Raw genomic sequence first — 25083 nt, forward strand, 5'->3', positions numbered from 1 at the left:
GTAACTTTTTCAATTATATATATGTTGGTTGGGTTTGCTTGAATTACTATTACAATTGTTGTTATGATACTATACATGAAGTCCTCCACCCCCGGACATTTCCGCCATCCTTGGTTTGGGGGTGTGACAGATTGGTATCAGAGCACAGTTTATAGTGAATTAAGTATATCAAAACACATAAGATATACAAACTATAAACACAATTGGGACTAATAGTCTCTGATTTGTGCATTTTTCAAATAAATATACTTTTAGAAAATAAATGATTTTCTTGATTAAAGTATACATACATACATTACATGCTCGCATGGTATCATAACTAGCGAAAACATAAAGCAAAAGAAGAAGAGTTGAACATTTTGAGTATGCCTTAGTATATGTGGATTAAGTCTGGGAAGGATATAGCCTGATCAACTATATCTGTCCGGGAATTGACTTGCATATACCGGGGGATGGTCAGGATGGGCAACAAATCTAACAAACCTAATAACACACTACAAAGGATACTTTAAGAACTCAAAACTAAACATTTACAAATACTATAGGAGTATTTTGTGTTACTATAATAAATTATCTGAGAATTAAATAGGTCTTTATTTATAGATCAATAGCTGCTAAGTGGATGCGCTAAGGTCATATGTAACTAAGATGCTATAGACTTAGAATTTATGTATCTTTGTTTCACTTCCTGTCCTTGTTTGGTTGTGGTCTTGGAGTTAGGGTCATCTATTCGAAGGACTATTATATCTTAATCACATATGACTGGTATGCACTTTGCAACTAATGAAGTAACCGATAAAGATCTTTTTAAAACATAAATATATTAATTATGTCCCGACTAAATTACTGTGTTAAACTTTTACAAACGGTCATATACTTGGAAACAAGAAGCTGCTTTCCAAATGTTAAAACAAGCCCTATGCAGAGCACCGATCTTGTCTCTCCCAGAGGGAACCGAAGACTTCGTAGTGTACTGTGATGCTTCGAATCAAGGCCTCGGATGTATGCTCATGCAGAAAGGGAAGGTTATCGCGTATGCATCAAGACAGCTTAAGACGCACGAGGTTAATTATACTACGCACGACCTGGAATTAGGAGCAGTAGTATTCGCTTTGAAGATCTGGAGACACTACCTCTACGGCACGAAATGCACTATCTTCACTGATCACAAAAGTCTTCAGCATATCCTCAATCAGAAAGAGCTCAACATGCGATAGAGGAGATGGGTAGAGTTGCTGAATGACTACGACTACGAAATTCGTTATCATCCGGGCAAGGCCAATGTAGTGGCCGATGCTCTAAGCAGGAAGGAGTACTCGGGCCGCCGAGTAAAATCCTTAACAATGACAATCCATTCCCACCTGACCATACAAATCAAGGAAGCTCAACTGGAAGCTTTGAAACCAGAAAAGGTGGCAGGAGAGACATTAAGGGGAATGGATAAAAACTTAGAAGTCAAGGATGATGGAGCACGTTATATCATGAACCGGATTTGGACAACGAAGTTCGGTGGACTCCGAGACGTCGTCATGAATGAAGCACACAAGACTCGATACTCCATCCATCCCAGGTCGGATAAGATGTATCTGGACCTCAAGAAATTATACTGGTGGCCGAACATGAAAGCTGAGATTGCTACCTATGTGAGCAAGTGCCTGACTTGCGCCAAGGTCAAAATCGAATACCAGAAACCATCCGGGCTATTACAACAGCCGGATATACCTGAGTGGAAGTGGGAACGAATAACCATGGACTTCATAACCAAGCTGCCTAAGACATCGGGCGGGCTTGACACCATATGGGTAATCGTAGACAGATTGACCAAATCAGCACACTTCCTACCGATAAAAGAAACCAACAAGATGGAGAAGCTGACTAGAACGTACATCAAAGAGATTGTACGACTCCATGGTGTGCCAATATCCATTATCTCCGATAGAGATAGTAGATTTACCTCACGGTTTTGGCAGTCTCTACAAAAATCATTGGGAACTAGGCTTGACATGAGTACGGCCTACCACCCACAAACCGACGGACAGAGCGAACGAACCATTCAAACGTTGGAAGACATGTTAAGAGCTTGTGTGATAGACTTCGGTAAAGCATGGGATACCCATCTACCGCTTATCGAATTCTCCTACAATAACAGCTATCATACTAGCATCAAAGTCGCTCCATTCGAAGCTCTTTACGGTCGCAAATGCAGATCACCCCTGTGTTGGGCTGAGGTGGGGGATACACAGCTAGCTAGAGGGCAAGTCTCTAATAGTACCCTCACTGACCCTGAAATCATAAGGGAAACCACAGAAAAGATCGTTCAAATTCGAGAAAGACTGAAAGCGTCTCGCGATCGGCAAAAGAGTTACGCAGACAAACAACGCAAACCCTTGGAATTCCAGGTGGGTGATCGTGTACTACTAAAAGTTTCCCCTTGGAAAGGAATGATACGATTCGGCAAACGCGGGAAACTAAATCCAAGGTACATCAGGCCATTCGAAATCCTTGCTAGGATTGGGCCAGTAGCATACAAACTTCGATTACCTCAGGAACTCGACAAAGTACATCCCACATTTCACGTGTCGAACCTAAAGAAGTGTTTGTCTGATGAGACACTCGTAATACCACTCGACGAAATCGAAGTTAACGAAAATCTCCACTTCGTGGAGGAACCAGTCGAAATCATGGATCAGGAAATCAAACGAACGAAACAAAGTCGTATTCCCATCGTGAAGGTCCGTTGGAACGCTAAACGAGGACCCGAATTCACCTGGGAACGCGAGGATCAGATGAAACAAAATTATCCACATCTCTTCCCAAACTCTTGAAATCCCAGTCAAAATGAAAATTTCGGGACGAAATTCCTTCTAACGGGGGGATGATGTGACAACCATCAAATTTTGGTCAAGTCAAAGTCAAACAAAGTCAACAAGTCAAACCGGTCAACTCCAATAACCCTTGTATGTTAGGGTTTACGTTATGTAATCACTATACAATTCGCTATTTTAATGAGAAATCATAATTTGGAAAGTTCATGTGTTTGATTTTCCTTAGCCTTAACAGTGCTAAACAACGAACCAAAGCGATAAAACACTATTGCACAATCATCGGGATTGTGTACGACACTAAAACACGGTTTAACGGGGTTTACGAACCTTGCATTGTGAAGCCGGACACTCAAATTAATCACAAACGAAACCTCTCTAAATCGTTTTCACTCTACCTCTTTCTATTTGAAATCTCTCCCAAATCTCTCTCAAAAAGTTACTTTAACTTTTTGTAATCATTTGGGTCATATCGACCCTTAACCGGGTCAAAAATCGCTTGAAACGGGGTAAAAACGGGTAAAATAGCCTTAAGGACCTGGAACTGAAGCTTCAGGACCGAAGCCTCTCATCCGAGGCCTCGGATCCGAAGCCTCTCATCAGGACCAAAGCTGAAGCCTCTCAGGAGACCGAATCCGAAGCCCTCAGACAGCAGCCTCGCATGCGAGGGTCCGAAGTCTCGGCCCCCATCCGAGAGGCCTCGCACACGGCCCCTTTTTACCGGTTTTTCGACTACGACTTCGTTTTAACTCCGTTTTTCATTATTTTAACGTGGGATTTTCACCCAAAACTTTATTTTATAAACTAAGGCCCCAAAATATATAAATCTCCAGGGTTTTTTATTAAAATGTATTAAAAGAATTGGTGGTTGGACTAATTATTGAGGGAATATTTGCTTTTCCTTATTTTATGACAAAAGCAAGCCACCACCACATCACTCTATGATCATCCACTCTTTCCCACTACTCCTTGTCACCTTAGTGGACCTTTACACCCAATCTCCAGCTCTTCCCACGTTCTAAGAGCTGGAGGATTGATCCTCTCTCCTCATTCTCCATAAAGTTCTTTCATTCTACACTTAGCAACCAAAGGACACTCTCCAAAATTCTCTCATCTTTTCTCTCAACTTCAAGAACTTCAAGGCTTTCTCCAGGGATTTCTTCCTTCAATTAGTAAGTATCTTCATCATTGACATAATTATTAAACTCCATTCTACTCAAATCATTGATATCTTACACAAATTCCATCTTATTCGGTGTTAGATTCTCGAATCATCAAGACATCTTCTTAGTGTTCTTGGGTTGAACACTTCCTCTATCTCACTTTCATCTACTGAAATCACATAATGTGAGTTCATACCCCTACATTTACATGTTTTTCTTATGTTTTAAGGGGGGAATACAAGTAAAATCATCAAGAACACAATTAAACTTTTTCTATCAGATTACATCAGAAAAGATGAACTTCGATCACTGACTGTTTTGGTCAACTTAAATATTTTAGTTTTCAAAACTGTTCCAGGTGCAAGTAGTTCAAACGCTTAGCTTTAAAATGGCTACTTGCACATCTCCATATGATTTTCCTACAATTTATGGTGATTTTTACAAAACTGACTATCATTTCAAAGGCAAACCCGGACCAGTCTGTGATTATGAACATTTTCACCTCTGTTAGGGATCACTAAAAATCATGATAAAATTTACGAACAAACTAGACTCATATTCCAAACTCTCAGAATTTGCGGATTTGGATTTAGAGCTTTGATGATTTTTCTATAAATTTTCTAAGAACAGTAACAGAAACTGTATACAACAAAAAGTTGCGGTCAATTTCATTTCACCTTGTAACATGTTGAGCAACGTGTATATCTTTATGTGATTATATGTTATTGCAATATATGACATTTTATCTTAATATTTAGACACACATCAGTTTACAAATGGATTTGGACATATAAAATATAAAGAATAACAAGTGATTATAATCAAAGTACAACCGATACATTCAAACATTTAATAAACTATTTTGAATATCGTTTACATACATTACTACGTACTACCCTTGGTTGATAAACTATAATAGGTATAGTTTATGATACATTACATAACACATATATTTAAAAAGGGTACATTTATACAAAAGATATTTTCATTAAGCAAGGTACGGCCATACGGTACCAAGTTTTCATAACACGTAATTCCGTTAATGACTTTGTGAGATATTTACTTCAAATTACCATTAAGTCCTGTATTGTAACCAGAGTCTTCTTGAGGGAGAGCGTGATAGTTGTGTATAGATCTATATTGGGTCTGACAAACCCACACCTTAGCTGCATGCAACAGCTAGACCGACAGGTCTGGGGTGACAAATGTCATAACATTTCCGACGCCTGAAGAACGTCGTTTCAGGCCAACTAGGTCATAGCATGGTTATAATAACTCACATGTGGTATTAACAAACATAGAATTTACGGGGATTTCACTAAAATCAAACGAGTTTATGTCGATTTAAACTTGCATTGTTTTACTATAAGGAACGAACACTACTTGTACATTTCGGTCTTTGGGTTTTAAGACTACATTTACACATTAAGGAAAATATTGGATTTTCTGGAACGAACACTACTTTTACAAGAAAAGGCCTTAATAAACTCACATAAAGTATTAATGAATATTGGAATTTACGGGAACTTCATTAAAATTAAACGAGTTTATGTCGATTTAAACTTACATTATTTATTATAAGTAAGAAAAGTTACTTATACATTTCGGTCTTTGGATTTAAGACTACATATACATTTTAAGGAAAATATTGGATTTTCTAAAACAAATAATACTTTTATAAACAAAAGCTTATGAACTCACCAACCTTTGTGTTGACACTTTTTCAAACAACTTGTATTCTCATGAAATCATTAAACAGGTAACCAAGTGCATTTGAGGATGGGACGCTAAGGCGTCTACTATTTCATATTTTGTCAACATATTGTAATTGATTCGTAAACATGTAATTCATACAATGATGTAACTTTTTCAATTATATATATGTTGGTTGGGTTTGCTTGAATTACTATTACAATTGTTGTTATGATACTATACATGAAGTCCTCCACCCCCGGACATTTCCGCCATCCTTGGTTTGGGGGTGTGACAGAAACTTTATCACCATGATGCTTGTGATTGATAGAAAAGGTGACAAGGCGATGAAGGAAACGGTACACGGGGTTCCGAATCTGCGACTCACTAGAATCACGAGTATTGTACTCGTGGTTGGAGATAGTTTGCCACAATTGAACATCCATAGTGCCGGGAGTAAAATCCCGAACACACCCAAGCAAAAACGGTACGAAGAACAGAGATTGAGTCTCCACTTCCGTATAAAGCCCCGTGCGCCAAGCAAACTCCCGAAGACTACACTCCCTATATACGCCGCCCAACCGGAAAACAAGTGCCCGGTTATAAGCAAGTCAATGGTGCGTTCTTCAAAGATTACGGTAGAGAAAAATTCCACCTATAATTCCCGATAAACGGGTTCTTGGATCGCAAACAAGTTCCTCCACCCATGGCAAGTAAAAGAAAAATCCAAACCCTCATACACCTTTGTCCAGTAGCGTTCTAACTCAACAACCATACCCACACCGCGCAGCCATCCCCAATCTACTATGGGCGCGATTGCAAACTCTCTGTTATATAGCCACCCTAATCGGTTTTCATATGTGGTTAATAACTCCCGAGAAATGTTTTGAGGAAACCGATACAATGGATGAATTAGTGCCACATCAATGGGGTTATTCTCCTGTGGAACAACACATCTAGGAGCCATACCTGAAAAGAAAATTAAACCAAAGCAAACAAAACACCCAAAGCAAAAAAAAACGAAGCAGTATTCTGTTTACCCAGGAACCACGTCGTGGTTTTGCACGCCACGTCGTGGTTTTGTAATCGGGACGTGGGCACAGATCGAACACAAAACAGTTGAAATCCAACGAATTTTGTACTTGGGGTTTGTTCCTTCTGCTAATCTAAGGGCTTTCAAAGTGAAAATACTAACCAATATAATCAATTTGGGAAATTTTAATTTCTATAGAAACCCTAACCAACTAAATGCATAAAATTGGGATAAATAGCAACAACTATAGCATGAAATACATACCAGATTGAGTGAAATGACAAGAGAATGCAAGAGATTTGGAAGAAAAACTGAAAAAAAAATCGGTTGTGGGGACTCTTCCTTCCGTTCGTGTGACAATAAACAAATGGGGAACAACTTGTCGTCAAAGGGTTTAAGGATTGGTCCCCGTATTCTACCTAAAACCACGACGTGGCGCATCTGACCATGACGTGGATGATGTCTGGTCACAAAAAATAAGTTTAGCTAATAATTTTTTTATTTTCATTGTGTTCCATTTATTACCAAAGCACCCCACAACTAATTTTTACCAAGTAATAGTTCTTAGATGATGACTTGCTAACTTTCCTAAACAAAAACTAAAAAAACAAAAAGAAAAGAAAAGAAAATGCAAACCAAACTCGGGTTGCCTCCTGAGAAGCGCTTCTTTTTGAGGAGTCTTGAGCTGGACTCCGTGCATCCTACGTTGACTCATCAGAAGAGTCCACCACTTGGATCTTTTGTTCCTTGAAACGCCTCTCGTAAGTTTGAACTCGTCGAATATATGCCTTCTTAGAATTCTCCTTTTTAGCCTTGACTTCGTCCCCATCGAGCTTGCGTTTTATCCCTTTAGTCTCTAATGTATCTTCATACTTAAGTTCCATAGTATCCTTTTCTTCCTTTACCACTGGACTTGTTACTTTTGAAGTAATTTCTTCTTCGTCACTCGACATCTCATCATCTTCCTTGCTTACCCAAGAAGTTGGATTCGTGTAGGCAATGACTTCAACTAAAAACGGAACGGATGCTCTCGGTTTTGTTCTTTTAACTTGTTGAATTGTTTTGATTTCTTCCTCCATGAGCTTCTCTAATTCTTCAACTTCATTCTCTTCATCAATGTTGAAAACCTCTTCTTGAACATCGCTTCCTTGGAAACCATCTTCTATCCCAAAAATTTCCTTTTCATCTCCGACTCTCAAAGTAAGCTTGGACTCGCGTATATCAACCAAGGCTCCAGCAGTATTAAGTAACGGGCGACCAAGAATAATCGGTACATTGGGATCTTCTTTCATATCCAATACTACAAAATCTATTGGAAAAATGAATTTCCCAATTTTAACTAGAATATCTTCCACAATGCCCCGGGGTTCTGAATATTCAATTTCTGATAAAGCGAATAAGGCATCAATTTTATGCTAGCCCCAGAATCGGCTAAATCATAAACCTTCATATTATTCCCAAACTCACATGGAATAGTGAGTCGTCCAGGAACCCCCATCTTCTTAGGTATCTCTCCCAACACAGCTTTTGAGTTTTGCTCACTTAGAATCACCTTAGAATTCTTCTTTAGTTGTTGACGAGTATCTAACAAGTCTTGTAAGAACTTTGCGTATTCTGGAATTTTCGTAAGTGAATCAATAAAAGGAGTATTAATAGGAATACCCTTTATTTGTTGAATAAACTCCAGATGTTCCCTTTCCAGTGGACTGAGATGTGCTTGAGACGGGAATGGTAAAGGTGGTCGATAAGCCGAGACAGTTTCTGGAATTTTCTGTTCAGACAGGGGCCACGACGTGGACAGATAAGGCCCACGTCGTGAATCAGGTGTTTCAGCAACATTTTCAATTTCGAGCTTCGGCTTCTTTGGCTTTGGATCGAGCTGTTGTGGCTCCACTTCTAGTGCCTCTAAAAACTCATAGATTGCCTCTTCTTCAGTATCAATGGCCATCACTTGAGGTTGAGTGTTCTTTTCGGAAAATTGTGGGGATAAATTTTTGTTCACCAAAGTAGTGAGCTGACCAACTTGGACTTCTAAATTATGAATCGATGCTTGATGATTTCTTAATGAAGCTTGCTGGTCAATCATCATTTTGTGCTGTTCTTTCATCATATTCATGTGTTCCTTTAGCACTGCATCGGTATCATCATGTCTTTTTTCGGAAACTTCCATAAATCAGGTCAACACGCTTTCCAAATCTACTTTCTTCTCGGGTGGTGGCTGCTCTTTTTGGTAGAAGCCTCGGCTTGTCTGCTTAAATTTCTCTTCCTTATGCTTCTTGTATTCATCATAAGGCAGCCACTCCTTCCTTGGTCTTCTCCAATCTTCATCATATTTATCCCCACTTGAATAGCAAACTTGAGCTTTCTTGTTCCCATATTCATCCAAATTGCAATCTTTTGTCAAATGAGGGCCGCTACATCTCTCGCAACCAACTCGAATTACATGAATTGATTGGTCCATTTGAGTCAATCTCCTATCCATAGTGTTGAGCATTGCCATCACAGCCGCCATCTCTTCAGTTTGTGCACCTCCACTACCTTTGATTCCATCTCGCCTTGGGTTGTGGTACTCACGAGAGTGCTTTGCAAATTCTTCTATCAGCTCCTTGACTTGTCTTGGATTCTTCTTCGTAAGTGGCCCTTGCGAGTCAAGAAGTTGACGTGTCATGACATTCACCCCATCATAAAATATTGACACTTCTTGTTGGATGTTGAGGTCATGCTGAGGACAATTCCTTAACAACCCCTTTGTAGCGTTCCCATGCCTCGTATAACGACTCTCCTAGTTGTTGTTCAAAGTTAGCTATCGCCTTCTTTAGTTTAGCTATTTTGGATGGTGGGCAAAACTGATCTAGAAATTGCTCACGCATTTGAGCCCAAGTAGTTATTGTACCAGGAGGTAGTGCTTTCAACTAGTCTTTTGCAGCTCCTTTGAAAGTAACTGGTAGCATCCTCAGCAAGACGGTGTTTCTATTGACATTTGGGACATTGAAATAATCCGCAATGTCATTGACGTCATCGAGATGCTTAAAAGCATCTTCATGATCTTTTCCATAAAATGGAATATCTTTCAGTGCAGTCAAGATATGTCCCTTCAGCTCGAATGAGACAGTGGCAGGAATTGCGGGTTGAACTAAACCGGGACCCATATCCTCTCGGATCCGCTTCTTGTAGTCTCCCATGGCCATCTCATCTATGTTCGCCATCTCGTTCTCCGGCTCGTTCTCGGGTTCACTTATGAAAAGTCTAAATTCTGGGCTTGACTCGTATTCTAATTCGTGTGGATTAGGAATTGGACCAAATTCTTCAACTTTGCTCTTATCCTTTGAGGCTGAACTCGATTGTCCTGTCTTCTTTCCCGACTTCCTCGAAAAGGCTGACTTTAGTTCTTGCAAAGGCGTCTTCTTCGGTGTGTGATCTTCCTTTGCGTTCTTGTTCTTATTTTTGTGAAGGGCTGACTCCGGATCTTCAAGTGGTGGCACCAAAGGTGTGTTAGAGCCTCTGGTCATGAACTCCTGCAAACTAATCAAAATAAAAACATAAAACTGAACTAAAATAGAAAAATAAACTGAAAGCTAAAGAAAACTGGAATTCGCAGAATTCACGTCGTGGAAGGGTGCTCCACGTCCTGGACTCTGTAACAGAAAAATCTATGCTAGAAAAATAACTTTTTGCAAATAACCCTAAATACTAGAAAAATAACATTTTGTAAGTTTTACCCCACAAAAAGGATCGATTAATCTAAAGCAAATAAATAAACAAAAAAAACTAAGCCGTTGCCCAGCAACGGCGCCAAAAACTTGATGTGCACAAAAGTACCCACTAATTTTAATATTTATAAGCTAACAAACTTAGACTAACTATGCACCTATAGGCAGTGTACCTAGTCAGATTATAGTATAGCTTGGGTAAGTCGGGTGTCGATCACAGGGAACGGTGTTATTAATTGATTTATTTACTACTAAATTAACCTAATTATTAACATGTTTAAAAAGGGTTTTTATCTGATTTTACAAGATCAGACTAACTTAACTCAAATTCAATCAATAACTAAAAACACTCTTATCTAGTTCGAATCCACTTCGTCTTTATGGCTAGCTAATAATTATGGATTATCAAGTCGGTTATTATTATATTAGTAATTTAAGTCTAAATTTACCAATAATTAGTTAGTTCATGTAAAACTATGTATGGTCACACACAATTAAACACATAACCAATTTATGATTATGAATATGCTATGTAAGATTTATTATGCAAACACAATTATGGTCATAATCTATGTTCTCTAGCACAGGTAAATTAATTACTTCAATTACTAACTAAGATTTTGGTCGATCCTAGCTCTAGCAATTCAATGTTCACTAAATTACTAGGTTATCAAGTTCATGTAGTTAATGGTCACTAAGCTACACAGAACATGAGTTTAAGCAACTAAAGAAACAAACATAAGCATGCTAGGTAACAATAAATCAAACACAAGCATTTCACCAACTAAATAAATCCATGTAAAATTAGGCTATTCATAAGTTAGAAGCTTCATCTAGCTAGATAAGAGTAGCGAGATTCAGCTGCTCATAATAGCAACTAACAAACAAACACAAATCAAAATATAAGAAAACATGTTCATAAATATCAAATAAATAAACTAATTATGGACCTTCACTCTTTTGGTGTTGAAACCCTTTTTCTAGAACCTTTCTTCTGCTAAAAATTGCCTTTTGGAACCTCTTTCTTCAGCCAAAAGTTCTCAAAGTCGTAATGGCCAAGAGTTTATATAGTTTCTGGAAAATCATGTTCCACGTCGTGACAGGAAGCTCCACGTCGTGATCTCGAAGTTATCCGTATTGGGCAAGGATTCCTTCTTCACGTAAACTTATCTTCCAGAATACTCGTGCCACGTCGTGGCCACCTAGTTCACGTCGTGACTTCGGTAAATTCCGTGGTTTTCTTCAACTTTTGTATTCCAAGCCTCCAATGTTCCAAATATTATTAATTTTGGTCCCTTTCTTCATAAATGCTTCTAATTGGCTGCAAACAACAATTTAAGCTCATAAGTACCATTATTCTATGTATATAACCAAATTATGAATAAAAATGTAGATAAATATTGCCTAAAAATATATATAAATATGGCAATATCAGTAATACCAACTCAGTTTGATGGTTTCGAAAGTCTGGCACATGACTTCGCTTTTCAACCCAAAAGTGAAAGAGCCTAACCTCCAATCTGAAGGTTTCTGACGATTCTTATCCTATTGGTACTATCGAACAGACTGATGGATGTTATCATAATAGTAATCAAAGCAAACACAACCATTACATTGATAAAATATAGTATTTACATCTGTTCAATACATAGTTTGTATGACATCAAAAATGTATAACAAAAGTATAAAAGACGCGACTCTAAAAGCTCCGTCTTCTCAAAACGTGCGGGTGTACCTGTCTACTGGTTCCCTGAGTATACAAGTGGTTTTGAAAGTGTATCAACATTTAAGTTGGTGAGTTCATAAGAATGTATTTAAGATGGAAAACTTGTCTTGTTCTTTGAAAATGTTATAGTGTACTTCCACAAAATCCAATATTTTCTTTAGTGATGAAATGTAGTCTTAGACCTTAAGACCCAAATGTATGTAGTTACTGTATTCTGAAATAGTGAACTGTACTTCGTAATAGTAAACCGTAGTTTGTATTAGTAAACTGTAGTCTTATTAATAAATAAAACTATGTCATTAATGTTTCTTGAAATTGTATGTTGTACTAGAAGAGTAGTGTACTGTAGAAGTGTCTGTAATAGTGCTTGTAGTAGTGTTTGTAGTATTGTTTGTGTGAAACCTTAGTGTATGAATGCCTGGAGTCCACCAACTGTAGTGTAAAATAATGTACTGTAGTTCTATTAATTAAGATAAAACCATTTATATGAGAGTCTGGAATCCACTAGCTGTAGTGTAAAATAGTGTACCGTAGTCTATTAATTAAAATAAAACCCTTGAAGTAGTGTTAATCCCGTAAACAAATGTTTTAGATAATACTATTGTGAGTTTCATATAACCATGCTTGATATGACTAGTGGCCTCTACGACGTTCTTCAGGCGTCAGAATGTTATGACATTTGTCACCCCAGGCCTGCCGGCCTAGCTTGTAACGCCCCGTTCCCGGTACGCATTAAATCTATTAAAGTATTCATTTTCTAAGAGCTACTCGACAAGTTGGATGCCCTAACTCGTCCAGTAGATGCCAGCTTGGTCGCGGGATTTAAATGATCTACTCGGCGAGTCGAAGACCTGACTCGACGAGTAGGTCTGTCAGGAGGAAACCCTATTTTGGGGTCTTGCACCCTATTTAAGCCACTTAACCCCCCCCCCCTTTGGGCCTCCCTTACCAGCCTCCCTGTCCTCCAAAACCCTAATTTGTTGTGAGCTTCATCCTTGAGAGATTATTGAGGTTTTGAGTGTGCTTTTGTGATATAGAAGAGATTTGGAAGAGCTTGGAGCCATCAAGCTTCTGGAGAAGATTAAGATCCAGGATTTCATCCATCTTTTGCAACCTTCTGAGGTAAAAAGCTCTTAGCTTGATAACCCATTGCTTAGATCTCTTTTAGTGTTGATTTATGGGTCTTTTTGATCCCTTTGAGTAGGATAAGTTACTCTCCATGGGTTGTATGCCAAGCAATCCCTTTTTCCTGTGATATTTAGCCTCTAGAACCATAAAAGAGGTCTTGAACCCGTTTTTGTCCAAGCAATGGCCATGTTCATGGAAGTAGGTTGCTATAACTTGAGTTTGGGTCCATTTGAGGTGTGCAAAGCCATCAAGTCTCCAACTTTATAGAAATGGACCATGGAAACGATCTGGATCTGTATTTTGGAGCCTTAGAAGTGTGAAATCAGTTGTTTAGGTTAGATCTGCAAGGGACTCGACGAGTTCATATAGGAACTCGCCGAGTCCGATCAAGGATCCTCGATGATGTTCATGAAACTTGGCGAGTTGTCAAGGAACTCGACGAGTTGGAGTATCTTGTCCCTTTTCTGACTATGCTAGGACTCGACGAGTCTAGGGACGACTCGACGAGTCAGTTCGTCTAGTCGCGATGATGGGTAGCCTGGGAACTCGACGAGTCATAGGGTGACTCGACGAGCCGAGTCGTGAATTTAGGGTTTATGAGTTCTATAACTCGACGAGTCAATAGGTTGACTCGGTGAGTTAGGTCAACTTGGAAGGTTGAATTTGACTAAAATGTTGACTTTGACCATGGGTAAAATGGTCATTTTACCCTAAGCAAGATTTGCCAGATTTCTGACTAAGTATTATTATATAGTAGTAGCCGAGGAGTTGTAGGAGCAGCCAGCAGAGATTCCTCATGCACGAGTTCAACATTTAGTTTGAGAGGTGAGGCTTCTCCTATAGGAGAGGGTCTAAGGCACCAAGGCCAGCCCATTTATGTGTGATTGTATGTTTCAGGGTTAGCCCGATGTAGATTGTTATGTTCCGGAATTTGTTCTGATGCCGGGGAAAGCCCGAGGAAGTTAGTATGCTTGATGTCTTTGTGATTCTTGCATGTGTGTGATTATGTGTTCCAGACTTAGGTCTGATGTCGTGGTAAGCCCGAGGAATGTTAGCTCTCATGTTATGTTTATGCTTATGTTTAGGTTTTGCTTCTTGATATGTTATGTATACCGGACTTTGGTCCGATGCCGGGCGGGGCCCGATGTAGGGGCTAGGCCCAAGTTATACCGGACCTTGGTCCGATGCCGGGTGGGGCCCGATGCCGGATTCGTCCGATGTCGGGCGGGGCCCGATGCAGTGGGCTAGGCCCAGTATGTGATTATGTATATGGTATGTGGTAGCTTGGGGGAAACTCACTAAGCTTCGTGCTTACAGTTTTCAGTTTTGGTTTCAGGTACTTCCACTAGTAAGGGGAAGGGCTCGGGATGATTGCATGGCACACACCACAGTTTTAGCATGGGGATGTTTAGACTCTGATATTTTTCTTATATGATTTTGATATAGTATTTTGACACGATGTTTTGAGATACACGATTTATGGTTTTCTTTATGTTGATGGATGACTTATCCTTCTGTTATAAATGAATTTAAAAAGAAAATTTTGGTCTATATTTTTGGGATGTTTCATAGCTGTTGCAAGCAGCTCAGGTTCGGGATTGTCAGTCCTGTATAGATCTATACACAAATTCACGCTCTCCCTCTAGGAGACTCTGGTTATAATTTATAGGACTTGAACCGGTACCCTGATGGGTACCCTAAAGTAGTGCCTCAGAACCATGTATTAACTAGTTTACGTGTAGTGTAGTAGTGTTCTCTTGTACTTGAAATTGTATGTATAACCTTGTAGTAGTGTACTTTGTAATGTAAAATAATTATACTTAAATAATTATTTAGTAATGTATCCTTGAATTAGTGAAATAGAGTGGTGTTCCATAAACTATAGCTATTATAGTTTAAATGTATGTTCATGTTCATGTATAGTGTTCTTTTAGCTTGTAAAATAGTGTAGTGTCCCCCAAACTATACCTATTATAGTTTGAATGTATGTTCTTGTTTTGTTAAATGAACTTAGCAAAATAGTGTATCGATTCATAAACTATACCAACTATAGTTTAAATGTATATCCTGTAATGAACTGAAACATTTGAAATTTAATAGTGTGTATAAAGCGGTAGTAAGAGATTTATGAAAAATACCCTTTTGCTCGACATGCTACAAAAGGGTTGAAAATATATAAAAATATATTTTTGGTAAATGCAACAATAAATAGGGTCGGAAACAATTGCCAATGGTTTGAAATCGTTTGAATGTTAACACAAGAGTCCTTGTGTTTTACTTGTATTCCCCCTAAAAGCATTGAAAATAGTGAAAATGTAGGGGAAATAACGCTATCCTAATAATATTTAAAATGCAATCGTATTTAAATTAGTGAGGTAATTAATTAAAGTGTTAGACAACACTTATTTTACGTAAGGAATAATTACCGAGAATTATTTGGAGTGTTGGTGAGGGTTTCGGTCAAGCCTTCACTGAAATCCTTGATTTCGGTCTTACTATCTCAACCGAGAACCTAGTTCTCGGTCTTATGGTGTTTTCGGTCGTAAACAAGTTCTCGGTCCTAGTGTTTTCGGTCTGGTTGAAGATTGTTCTTGGTGTTCTTGGTGAAAAATATTAAGATTTGAAGGATTTTTCTTGAAGATTGGAAGGTTCTTGTATGATACTTGAGAGCAAAATGGGAGTGTTTTCGTGTGAAAAAGTGAGAAAATGACTTATTTTTCGGGGAAAAATATATATGGTGGTTGAGTTTTCGGCCGAAAAGACGTTTTCGGTTTGAGGGTTTACGGTCCGAGGGTTCTCGGCTGAAAAGGGGTTTTCGGTCCGAGGGTTCTCGGTTCCAAAGAGAAAAATGTTGATTTTTAAGTGTATTTTATTCCAAATACTTATATAAAAACTTCATTTATATAATTTAAATCATATTTAACCCTTATGTTCGTAACTCATTCAACAAAATCAATAAAATTCGAGTTTTTATTTAAAGGGTTTGACTTTTATTGACTTGAAAAATAGCGGGCTATTACATTATCCCCCCGTTAGAGGGAATTTCGTCCCGAAATTTTTTCTATAGTGAATACATCATGGACTAGGGAAAAGATGCGGGTACTTTTGTTGCATCTGATCTTCTCGCTCCCAAGTGAATTCAGGTCCCCACTTGGCATTCCAACGAACCTTCACTATTAGTATGCGACTTTGTTTCGTTCGTTTGACTTCCCTGTCCATGATTTCTACTGGTTCTTCCACAAAGTTATGAGTCTCGTTTATCTCAATTTCATCGAGTTGAATCACAAGAGTCTCGTCGGATGGACACTTCTTTAGATTAGACACGTGGAAGACAGAGTGTACGTTGTTAAGTTCTTGTGTTAGGCGGAGTTTGTAAGCTACTGGTTCGATTCTAGCGAGAATCTCAAATGACCCGATATACCTTGGATTTGGCTTTCCACGCTTTCCGAAGCGTATCATGCCTTTCCAAGGTGAGACCTTCAACAGAACGCGGTCACCAACCTGTAATTAAAAAGGTTTTCGTCTCTTGTCTGCGTAGCTCTTTTGTCTATCCCTAGAGGCTTTCAGTCGTTCTCAGATTTGGATGATCTTTTTTGTGGTTTCTCGAATGATTTTCGAGCCAGCGAGAGTGCTATCAGGAACTTGCCCTTTAGCTAGCTGCATTTCACCCACTTTAGCCCAGCACAGAGGGGATCCGCACTTACGACCATAGAGGGCTTCAAACGGGGCAACCTTGATGCTAGAGTGGTAGCTATTGTTGTATGAAAAATCGACAAGTGACAAATGGGTATCCTACGCTTTAACAAAGTCGATCACATAGGCTCTAAGCATGTCTTCTAGTGTTTAAATGGTTCTTTCACTCTGCCCGTCAGTTTGTGGATGGTAGGTTGTGCTCATGTCCAGCGTAGTTCCCAGAGATTTCTATAATGACTGCCAGAATCGTGAGGTGAATCTACTGTCTCTATCGGAGATAATAGATATGGACACACCATGCAGTCGTACTATCTCTCTGATGTAAGTTCTGGTTAGTTTCTCCATCTTGTCTATTTCCTTTATTGGTAGGAAGTGAGCGAATTTGGTTAATCTATCGACGATTACCCAAATAGTGTCATGCCTATCTTTGGTCTTGGGCAACTTGGTTATGAAATCCATTGTAAACTGCTCCCACTTCCACTCAGGTATCTCTGGCTGCTAAAGTAAACCTAAGGTCCTTTGATATTCTACCATAACTTTGGCGTAAGTTAAACACTTGCCTACGTAGGTAGCTATCTCTGCTTTCATGTTCGGCTACCAATAAAGTTTCTTGAGATCCAGATACATCTTATCTGAACTTGGATGAACATAGTATCGAGTTTTATGGGCTTCGTTCATGACAACATCTCTATAGCCACCAAACTTCGATGTCCAGATCCGGTTCATGAAGTAACGAACTCCGTCACCCTTGATTTCTAAGTTTTTCTCCATTCCTCTTAAGGCTTCATCTGCCACATTATCCGACTTCAAGGCTTCGAACTGAGCCTCCTTGATTTGAGTGGACAGGTGTGAATGGATTGTCATGGTCAGTGCCTTCACTCTACGACCTGTGTATTCTTTTCGTCTAAGAGCATCTGCTACTACATTGGCTTTGCCGGGATGATAGAGAATTTTGTTGGATATAGTGTCTAAGTCCATAACTTTATTTGGTATGTACTTGACCCGACCCGGCATGGTCGATTTGGGTTGCATGGCATTGCAATACTTGGATAGACTAAATGAGAGAAAGGACACTTGTGATTATTAATATATTATAAGTTCTAATATATTAATAATAGTATTATTTAATTAGTATTGATCAAGTATTAATTTAGAATTAATTTGGTGATCAAAATGAGACTAATTAAATACATAGGGTTGATTATGACAATCATCTAATCTTTTATGGTGGATTCATGATCCATGGTTTATTGTGATTTGGAGCTCCATGGATATGGGAGTTACAAACCCATGGATCATTAGAAATCAAGAGTCATGACAATTAAGGGCATTCATGTGTAAACCCTAATTGTGACAACACTATAAAAGGAACCCTATAGCTAGCAAAATCGGACACTAGTTGATTCTAAGAGGTCATAACCGATTTTGAGTATTAGTGACATTCTCTCAAGTTATTCCAAGTCTTGTGGTGTTGTGTGAAGCATTTGAGGCACAACATTTGGGGTGCTAGGCTCACAAAGTCTTCAAGGAATCCAAGCAACAAGAAAGGTATGTACTTCTACTAGTTTTTATATTACATATTCCCCATGCCATGCTAGTTAGGAAGTAAACCTTGAAAAATCAAATTTGCATGTATATTAGAGAAAACATAGATTCAAGGTTTATAGGGTTGCATGTACACCATAGGAGTGTTAGAATGCTCAAAACCCATCAGTGGTATCAGAGCCTAGGATTGTTTTCTGTATATTTGATGCAAACTGCTTGAAAAATCGAAAAACTGTTCACTGTTCGACTGGACTCGCCGAGTGCAAGGGGAGAACTCGACGAGTCCAAGACAAAATTCATCCTACTCGTCGAGTAGGTGCGTGCTGGGCAGTTTTCCGAGTTTTGTTGCTGGAAATGGGCTAGAATCATTATCCCAAACTGTTTTGGACTTATAAAATCAGTTTTTAAAAGTGGTAATGATTATGTTAACCCATTTCAAATGACTATTATCAATTTTCAAGTTTTATATGTGATTTCTTGAAATTGCTTGATATGAATATTTGTTCTTATGAGTTTTAGAAGATCATAGGAATTGTGTGTAACTTACATGCTAGATTAATTCATGATCTTAATGCTTATGATGGTGTTCATAACTTGTCCTCAAGTTATGGATAATCAAAAGTCACTTCTTTAAAAGTTGTCATTAAAGAATAGTAGGTTTCATAAAATGAAGAGTCTTCAACTTAATGAACCATTAAAACTCATAAGTTACAAATTTGAAGAGTCTTGAAATAGTTTCAAAACTTGCCCTCAAGTTTTGGAATTTGTAAAGTCTTACACTTTAATACTTTAATTCCAAATTAAACCTTAGATTTTTAAAAGTTTAACAATCAACACTTATACTATTATTATAATTTTATTTATATAGATATGTATAAGAATAAGTCATTCTTACCGCAAGTAGGCCTCATTCACGAAGCCGGTCTATAAGGGGGGTATAAGGTTGTTGCCTATAAAATGGCAGCTTAATGGGTGTCTACTCTCACCCACCGCTTCCTTGACTGGTGGAGGGTCGTTAGCCGAACGGGTAGGATAAGACTTTAACTCTCATTAAAAGTATAATGAATTATAAAGTAACTATACATTATTAATTCCCAATCTTAGTTACTTTAGGAAAATGTGAAATAGGTGCTAGCCCATAAAATTACACTTTGTACCTTACCAAGTCGTTAGTGGAGCGTGTGTGGTTAACCGGCACACTAACAAGGACTAGTAAGTGTGGCAAAGGGTAACTTGACTTTATTATAGATCGGTGGAGCGTGTGTGGTTAACCGACACATCGATTAGGTAATATAGTGAAGGGTACCAAGTCAATTTGTATGGTCATTCACACCTTGTTTGTGATCCTCGGCATCCCAGTCACAAACTTGAGAGGGCACAATCGAGATTTAAACATGCCATTGAAAAGTTCAATGTATCTCAAAAGATCTAGGAGTTTCAAATCCAATAAAACCTAATAATAAAATATTTCGTTCTTATGGTGGAAATTGGTAAATCGTCATTTACCTACCTTCAAATATTTTATAGCTTGGATTACGGCATCCCTCTTCCAACTATAAATAGTTTGTTGGATCCTAGCCTTAATATTTCAGTTGGATGACTTATTAAGGACTCTTAATGTAATGAAACTTGTCTTTCTTTTCTTTCAGATGTCTTCCAACAATGCTTCTGGCTCAAACCCAACAGGCTCCTTTTCCCTTATGAACTTGTGTGGGAAAGTCACTTTTGATGGATCCAACTTCAATGAGTGGATCAGAAACATCAAGATGATTACTCGCTATGAGGACAAGGAGTATGTTCTCGATAGGGAGCTTAAGGTTGTGAATGAAGCCACTACTACTCCTGAAGAGTTTGCGGAGTTTGTTGCACATGAAAAGGATGATACTAAAGTAGCATGCATCATGATGGCCACCATGACTCCTGAACTTCAAAAATCCTATGAAGATTTCTACCCGTATGAGATGCACCAGGATCTGATGGAAAGGTACCATTAGAGCGCGCGTCAGGAGAGGTATGAAATCATCTCCTCCATGATAACAACCAAAATGAAAGATGGTGAACCCATCATCGGTCACATGCAGAAAATGCAAAGGTTCGTTGACCGGTTATTGAAGCTCAATGTGGACTTTCCTGAAGAAATGGCGATTGACATCATTCTCCATTCCTTACCTCCAAGTTATGATCAGTTTCGTATGACTTATCATATGAACAAGGAGGAAGTCACACTGAGTAAACTTCAAGGACTTTTAAGGACAACTGAAAATGGCCTTAAGAGTAAAGCGGTTGTTACTTCTACTTCTACTCCTTCAGCAGCCCCTGTTCTTGCGATTGGGCAGGGAAAGGGCAAGAAGAGGAAAACCCCTTCGAAGGGTACCAAGGGTAAGCCCCTTGATGGTTCCTCTTCTAGTGGGACAAAGAAAGGTCCCATCACTCCTTCCTCAAACCCAAAGGAAGCACAATGCTTCTATTGTCAAGAAAAGGGGCACTGGAAGCGAAGCTGCCCCAAATACTTGCAAGATGTAAAGGATGGGAAAGTTAAACCCACTCATGCAGGTATTTATACAATATTGTCTAATAACTTATCTAATGCTAATTCTTGGGTGCTTGATACAGGTTGTGGTATTCATATTTGTACTGATTTGCAGGGCCTAAGAAGAAGTGAGCAAGTGGAGCACGGGAAGATAAACTTAGTCATGGGCAACAGGAAAGCATCACCTGTCACCAAGATAGGAGTTTATTCTTTATTGCTAAATAATGGGTTAATGTTAGATTTGAATAAATGTTGTTACTCGCCAGAAATGGCGAGAAATATTATTTCTTTTCATGGCTTGTACAAACAAGGGTTTACATTTTTATTTGATAATAATAATGGTGCTATTAATGTTTACTACAATGATGTATTTTACTTTAAAGCATTACCTTGTGATGGTGTATATGAAGCTGTGAATGTTGTAGACAATCTAGGAAATAATGTGTTGTATATTAATTCTTCGAATAGCTTGGATAAAGCATCCTTGTGGCATTGTCGTCTTGGACATGTCAACAAGAAGCGCATAGGCCAACTCCAAAAGGCTGGAGTCTTGGAATCATTTGTCCTAAAGTCGGATGATAGTTGCGAGTCTTGTTTACTTGGAAAAATGACGAAGTCACCCTTCACAGGTACTTGTGATAGGGGTGAAGGTTTGTTGGACCTGGTACACACAGATGTGTGTGGGCCCTTCAGAGTTGCTACAAGAGATGCTAATCGCTATTATGTGACTTTTACAGATGATTATAGCAGATATGGATATATCTACTTAATCAAGCATAATTCAGAAACCTTTGAAAAGTTCAAAGAGTTTAAGCGGGAAGTTGAGAATCAATTGGGCAGGAACATCAAGATGCTCCGATCCGATAGGGGAGGAGAGTATCTTAGCATTGAGTTCCTTGACTATCTTAAGGAATGTGGGATTGTCTCACAATTGACACCTCCCAGAACACCACAGTTGAATGGTGTAGCTAAGAGGCGCAATCGAACCTTGTTGGATATGGTTCGTTCCATGATGAGTCGAGCTTCGTTACCAATCTCTTTCTGGGGGTATGCCTTAGAGACTGCCGCCCATATCCTTAATCTAGTCCCTACTAAAAAGGTTGCCAAAACACCTCACGAGATGTGGACTGGGAAAGTTCCCAATTTAGACCACATCAAGATTTGGGTTTGTGAAGCTTTCGTGAGGCATGAGACTCATGATAAGCTTGAACCTCGAAGTGAGAGGTGTATTTTCATCGGCTACCCACAGAGATCCTTTGGTTACCTCTTCTACAGACCCAGTGATAATGTGGTCTTTGTAGCAAGAAGATGAGTCTTTTGTGAGAGAGAATTTATAAGCCAAGGGGACAGTGGGAGGCAAATTGACCTTGAAGAGCTTCAAGAGTCAAGCGGTGAAGGAATCTCAAATACTATCAACCAACCTGAGGAGGAAACTCCTGTTGATCCGATAGATGAGTCTGTACCTCCGAGGCGTTCCACTAGGGTGAGGAACACACCTGATTTTTATTATGGTTATCATATCACCACTGAAGGTGATACATTTATTAGTGATAGTACACTAATAGATTTGGATGAACCTAATAATTATAGGGAAGCCATGGCAGGCCCCGAGTCTGCTAAATGGAAGGAGGCTATGGACAACGCGATTCAGTCCATGTATGACAATCAAGTGTGGAACTTGGTTGACAATGTACCAGGTCGTAAGACAGTTGGGTGCAAATGGATCTTTAAGAAGAAGACCGACATGGATGGGAAGGTACACACTTACAAAGTGCGACTGGTTGCGAAGGGCTTTACTCAAACTCCGGGAGTTGACTATGATGAGACCTTCTCACCAGTAGCGAAAATTAAGTCTATTAGGGTCTTACTGGCCATAACTGCATTTCATGATTATGAAATATGGCAAATGGATGTCAAAACCGCTTTCCTTAATGGAAAGTTAGCTGAGGATGTTTACATGGCTCAGCCAGAGGGTTTTGTCGATGCTAAGTACCCTAATAGAGTGTGTAAGCTTGAGAAATCCATTTATGGATTGAAACAAGCATCTCGTAGATGGAATCTTTGCTTCGACGAGAAAGTCAAAGAGTTTGGTTTCTCGAGGAGCGAATATGAGTCCTGTGTATATGTCAAGGCTAGTGGGAGTATAGTCAACTTTTTGGTGTTGTATGTGGATGACATACTACTCATAGAAAATGACGTCCCAACCTTCCAGGAGGTGAAGTCCTGGCTTGGGAAGTGTTTCGCTATGAAGGACCTTGGAGAAGCTGCCTATATCCTAGGGATAAGGATATTAAGAGATAGGAGTAAGAGACTAATTGGACTTAGTCAAAGTACTTACTTGGATAAGGTGCTGAAGAGGTTCAGCATGCAAGAATCCAAGAAAGGGGAATTACCCATCCAGAGTAATGCCAAGCTGAGTAAGACTCAGAGTCTGAGTACAGAGGCTGAGATAGCTGAGATGAGTCATATACCATATGCTTTCGCTGTGGGCTCTATCATGTATGCTATGACTTGTACTCGCCCTGATGTGGCCTTTGCTTTGAGCATGGTCAGTAGATATCAAGGGAACCCAGGCAAGGCTCACTGGACTGCGGTAAAGAACATTCTCAAGTATCTGCGGAGGACTAAGGACTGGGTCCTTACCCTCGGAGGCAGTGACGACTTGAGAGTGGAAGGATATAGCGATGCTAGCTTTCACTCTGATAGGGATAATTTCCGCTCTCAGTCAGGCTGGGTCTTTATCCTAAATGGAGGGGCAATTACTTGGAAAAGTTCCAAGCAGGAGACAGTAGCTGATTCTACTTGTGAATCAGAGTACATAGCAGCGAGTGAAGCAGCAAAGGAGGCGATATGGCTAAAGAACTTCATCGGAGACCTTGGAGTTGTACCAGCTATAAAGGAGCCAATGGAGATTTTCTGTGACAGCGAAAGTGCGGTTGCTTTGGCTAAGGAACCAAGAGATCACGGGAGATCTAGGCACATTGACAGAAAATACCATTTCATCAGACATCGAATAGAAGAAGGACTCCTCGTGGCTAAGAGGGTATCATCAAATGAGAACCCAGCAGATCCCCTCACTAAGGGACTGAGTAGGGTTAAGCATTTACAACATGCGAGGTGCATCGGGCTGAAGGATGATATTAGTTTCAACAACTAGATTTCTGAAACTTGTAAAATGTAATTGACATTTTGATGATTAAATAAAAGTTGTTATTTATTTATGATTAAAGTGTTACTATCTTATGTTAATCGTTTACTATGGTTTCAATTTTGCATGTTTTGACTTCCAGAATAATTATTTTATTCGAACTCTCCACAGTCGGTCATATGTCGGAAGTAGATATGAATCAAGTCTGTCATGAATTTGGTTTGTATGATATGTCTAAAGGGTATTAGACATAGCAATAGTAGCTGCAACATTCATGAGTGCTCATAAGTTCTGAGTATTGGATTCAACCCACGCTCACTTGCATCACTTCATGGAATTTATCTCGAGTGATCGTGAGACGGTAATATCATATAAATCTTTAAACCTAGAGATATGAGTTGTTGACTATGAGTTGGTTATCCATTGATTGTATGAAAACGCATTGGTAATTCGATGTTATAAAACGTGCTTTTGTGCATAATTCAACAAGTGCTCAATACAAGCATATGAGTCGAAGTTTATCTGTTCCTTCTAGAAATAGAAGCGATATCTGGGCCCCTCGATGATTTGGTTTTCACTTATGTACCGGGCCCGGTCAGAACCTAATTGATGTGTTCAATTTAGTTCTATGTCAAAACAAATCAGAGATCGAGAAACAAATGCTGTACAATAAGTAAGACCATGTTCCATGTGTTTGTCCGGCTGATATCTTGAGAGCAGAGGGTTATATGATCACTTATCTTAAATGGCGTATCATTATTATCTCAGTTCCAAGAGACTTTGAAAGAGCTACGATTGCTAGTCGGATCCTGAAGTCATATCTACAAATACAGTTATTAGACTTATCCAAGTGGGAGACTGTTGGATATAGTGTCTAAGTCCATAACTTTATT

At 39.1% G+C, this 25083-nt stretch overlaps 1 non-coding gene across 1 annotated transcript; it reads left to right on the plus strand.

The window, feature by feature from the left end:
- The first annotated feature begins 9424 nt into the window (after positions 1-9424).
- LOC145135357 (small nucleolar RNA R71) lies at positions 9425-9532 on the plus strand. Its single transcript, XR_013719818.1, has one exon. It is a non-coding gene; the product is annotated as a small nucleolar RNA R71 (small nucleolar RNA).
- The last annotated feature ends 15551 nt before the right edge of the window (positions 9533-25083 follow it).

Source organism: Lactuca virosa, chromosome 8 (assembly GCF_052849685.1).
Source record: "Lactuca virosa cultivar CGN04683 chromosome 8, Lactuca_virosa_CGN04683_v6, whole genome shotgun sequence".
NCBI classification, from domain to species: domain Eukaryota; kingdom Viridiplantae; phylum Streptophyta; class Magnoliopsida; order Asterales; family Asteraceae; genus Lactuca; species Lactuca virosa.